The sequence below is a fragment of the Agelaius tricolor genome, unplaced genomic scaffold (genome assembly GCF_023055355.1).
Source record: "Agelaius tricolor isolate 1412-34295 unplaced genomic scaffold, bAgeTri1.0.p SCAF_5, whole genome shotgun sequence".
NCBI classification, from domain to species: domain Eukaryota; kingdom Metazoa; phylum Chordata; class Aves; order Passeriformes; family Icteridae; genus Agelaius; species Agelaius tricolor.
The window spans coordinates 10,751,023-10,755,839 of record NW_027269265.1 but is presented as its reverse complement, the minus strand read 5'-3'; positions in this window follow the sequence as shown (position 1 = coordinate 10,755,839).

Here is a 4,817-nt window from a genome sequence, read left to right as displayed (position 1 = left end):
GGGATATTTTTTGTGGAGCAGACCATGTGACACAGAGGGCCAGCAGCTGATTACAGAAATACCTGTTTCTAGGATCCCTTGGCCCTCAGGAATGTTTGATATCTCTTTGACAGCAGATATCTATTACATTTGAAAGTTACTCAGTTCATAATAATACCATCCTGTGCGTTTGGACCTAGTACCTGGGTCAAGAAGATACAGGCGTGTTGGCACCTGTTAATTCTAAAAAATGCAAGTTGATAGAAGATCCTATGAATCACACAGAGAACCTATAATTTTAAAACAAAGAAAACCCACAGTAGACTAAAATAGTTTTATTTTTCCTGAATAAATTCTATCTCTTTGTACTTCCTTCTGCAAACATCCACTTGACAAAAAAGTATTTTGCAGCAGATCTCGAAGTTTTCATTGTTCTCTCGAGGTGTTCCTCCTTGGTTACAGTTGCTTCATCTGACCTCATACTGTGTCATATCACAGATACATTCATTTAGAGGAGCCTTGGTATTTCAACAATCACAATTGTTCTTTTGGTGCTGTTGCTTTATTTAAAAGGAGAGCCTAACATTTTCAGCTTATTACCACTTTGGAGAGTAATTTTCGCGCAGTTGACCAGAGTAATGGCCAACAGAGTTTTAAAGATCCTGTTACAATATCTGTCTTTGCCCTTCTTATCTGTTCCTGCAGGTGGTGATTACCATCACCTCCTTCAGCAAGGAAGAGATAAAGGAGATTGCAGCTCGGTGAAGAAAGAGCCATCTCCACCTACCAATCGCTCTGCTCTGTTGTTTCCAGTCCCCTCAGTCTGGTTTGCATTAGCAGAATCCAGGGGTTTCGGGAGCTACTCCTGACTTGCACCAGTAGCAGGGAAGAGCCAGGTCCAGTGCTGGGAGGACAGATGGGTGACAGATGATGCTGAATCCGGCTTTAACAGCTATGGAGGCTTTAGCACATCAGAGCAGCACGTGCAGGATTATTTATGAGCGATACTGTAGGTATTCCAGAATTAGGTGAAATTTTGTTTTAAAAAACCCCTGCAAAAGAGTTAAAAGCTGTGTGCATTGTAAATAATTCTGGGTTTTCACAGCAAGGGTTTCAGCACAAAAAACTCTGCTGAGCTAAAAGGTGACATTTGGTATTCCTACTAGGAATTGTATGTAAATTTGGAAATGTAGCTGAAGGTATTCTGCTTCTGTTACTCATCTGTGCCAATTCCATAGGCTAAAAATAAATGTGATCTGGCTAAAGTGGACTGAATGATCCATCTTACCAGTTCCTTTTTCCTATGGCATACTTCAGTGGAAAAATACAGCCCCTTTTTCTGGAACAGATCTGATTTTAAATTTTTCAGGGTTTTGTTTGTTTGTTTAGGTTTTTTTTTGTTTTGTTTTGTTTTGTTTTGTTTTTTTTGGCAAGTGAACAGGTTCTCAGTTTACTCACTTATCTGGAATCATTGTAGATCTGCAGAACTGAAGGCACAAAGTCTATGGGGCTATTGAAAAGTTTTTATTAATCCAATCAACTCAATCAACTTAGGTATTTTTAGGTATTTTTTCCCTTTTTTTTTTTTTTTTTTTTTTTTTTTTTTTTTTTTTTTGTGGCTGTACTCCAAGTAACTTAGTAACTTGGGGAGAGAGAAATTCTGTTACAGAATTTTGATCGCAACAGGAAATAGCTGTGTCACTGCTTTATGACTTCAGGAAAATCCACCCACAGATCATTTTGGAATTAAGGAAAATGAAGAAATATAGAGTATGGACAGAAATTGCAAGCATAGCTCATTCACAAGAGAAACACCATGCTAAAAATAAAAAGTGAAGAAGTTGCAACTGTCTCCTTTGTTACATTCAGACAGATAATTATAGAAAAAGAGAAAAAAACCATCAAGTTGCAATATTTTATTTGGGTTTTGCCTAAATTGTTTTTATAGTAATAAACAAAGGAAAGTCTAAATAGCTAGAAAACCTAGCTAGAAGACCTAAATATATTCTATTAATTAAGGAAATTAGATAAAATTTTTAACTGAGAGAGAAGATGACTAATGTGCAGCAAGGGAGAAGATTTCTAATAATCCAGAATGCAAAATATAATTAAACTGAAATCAGAGAAAGCTCACAGTAATGAGTTCCAAAGGTAGAATATAAAAAGAGTTAAGTATGTCTAAAAGTCACACGACTGCTTTGTATCTTGTTGTTATCATGGAATTTCCTTCCTGGAATTATTTTTTAGGAAACTGTCACCTTTCCAGATCTGTTTGTATTTGGCAGTATTCTAAAAAATCCCTTCTTGCCAAACACAGTGTAAATATACAGCTGTCATCTATACTGGGAGCCAAAAATAATCTATCAGTGGGGGCTGTCTTTGATGACATTGCACCATGTAAGCCTGAACATTGAGCTAATGCAGTCAATATTAAAAACAACAGCAAAGTCACCACTGGTTTGTTGGCCATGATGGTAAGCACATAGGAAATTTCTCAAAGAAGAAAAAGTCTCTGCTCTTTTGTTTGTGAATGCTAGAACTGTGCTTCAGCTTGCAGGGAGCTCTGTCTGCTTCAGCTCTGTGGTAATGCAATATCTGAGTTTCACTAATGCTCTTCCCTTTGCACATGATGATGAGTGAAGTGGGAGGAAAGAACGGGCAGTTGTTCACAGGAAAGTGCTGGGAAAGGCTGAGTCTGGTCATTTCCAATTCTCACTAAAATGCTTTCCCATAACATAAATTAGAAAAAAAAAAAGAGCATCAAAACTGCTTGGCAAGTTACCTCCTGTTAAGTGTGTTCTGCCATTGGGTGCATTTCTTGGCAGTGCTTCTGTTTTGCTCTTGTAAGCATCTAGATTTTAGTGATGGTATAACCCAACATTTTGACTGAAGGTGAAGTAAACTAGGATGTGAAAAGATTTTGTACCTGCTGCATGCTTCCTTAAAGAGAACAAAAAACAAAGAAGGAAAAATTTATTAGGTTAATTAGTAGACACTTTTAGGGATACTGTCACTTCTGACTGGTTTGCTTTACAGGACAGGTAGCAGAGTTCCTTAATAAGCAAAGGAACCATGCTAACCCCTCACTTCCCCCAGTCTAGCTGCAGCAGGTTCCCAAACACATCCTTTTATCTATTTTTTCATGCTCATACAGTTGTCTTACTCAATAATTTATGCCCATATAAGTTCCCCTGAAAGAAGGGATCTTGCCTGTCTGCTGGTGTTTCAGGAAGGCATTGGTCTGATCTACATTTCCTCCTTATGGGCAGTTTAACTTGAGGAGCCTGAAATGGATCCCATCCCAAATGAAAAACCTTCCCATTCCATTCATGTTTTGAGTGCAGCATTAACTGAAGTGGGCAGCTGCTTTCATCAAAATCATTATGAGATCACTTGTTCTTTTCTTTCTTGTTTTTTTCCCCCTCCCATTATTTGTCTGAAAAAGACTGAAGTGTAGAGAACTATGGGTTTAGATGAGGTCATTGTCGTGGACATCTGGAGCAGAATGTCATCACCACGTTTAGGCAACACAACAGCTCATTTTTATTTCAGTTCTGATTTCAAGTCCACAGTATCCTAAGGAAAACAGTGGCTCAATGATCCAATCTGTTTAGGCACACGGCAGTGTTGAAAGAGTGACAAAACAAAACATAAAACCCTCCTTAGGCTCATAGTTCCTCATGGATCTCCCAAGAAGGTGGAAGCAGTGGCACAGAGATGATGTAAAAACCCCCTAATACTTCTCAACAATTATGATGTCTTGCAAGTCACAGCACCATGTCTTGCTCTCTGTACAGCTGCCATTTTGTCATTTAATAGTGTTTGTTACTGCAACTTCACATCTGCCAGACTTGGTCAGATCAATCTTTGTACAAAGTGTGAAAAGCATCATTGCTGGAGGCGATTTTTTGCGCCTGGGTTGACGCTAGACTAAGATTATCTGATTTTGTTTTGTGGGCTTTTTTGTTTTTTGCTAGATGCTCTGGCACCATGGTTCAACTAAACTGACAGTTGTACTGTTCGTTGTAGAGAATAAAGGGAGTTTCAGGGGATGTGTGCAATAAATATATAGGAAATATGTTCCTTTTTCTTAGCTAATCTGTAGGATTAGTTCTCCTGGGTTGCTGAGAGTAGCAGTGTTATTCACACCACATTTTAAATTAATACTGCATTTTATTAATTTTTTTATGTCTTGAGAGAAATGATAGGAGATGAAAAATAAAACTTCTCTCATCTCTCTTGAACCTTTAAAAATCTGTCAGTGACTTTAATAGTAGTGTTCCCATGGAGATAAGCACAACTAAGTCTCTCTAAAAGGAATAGAACTAATCTGCTTTGAATGAAATATTTTTGCATTTTAAGTAATGTTACTTTAATGCATACTTCATTCTTCTCTGACAAAGTGCTCTTTGATTTTCCAGAAAATGTGTAATCAAAATAAAGAGCAAGTTCTATTGTACTCTCTTCCCTGGTTCCCTCTCCACAATGGACAATCCATAGATAATAATTTTGTGGTAATGAGAAATTGAAATCAGAAAATATTCCAATCTCTTTCTAAGATACAGGCAGAACCTAAATAGCATGCAGGAAAAATGCAGTTGTACACTGCCCTAAAAGCAGCAGGAGACACTGTGCAGAAAAATGCTTTTACTTCTTCAGTAATGATGACCTGGCAAGTCATTCCCAGCTGATGGTTCTCTATTATAAATTTCTGAGCACTGTTCAGAAGGGCATAGGTGGGATCAAAATGGCTTAAATTCACAGTATCCTGGGACAGTGAAAAAATAACTGTATCAGCATCAAATATCCTGAAAGACTGCTCCTGGTAATTCTCACTT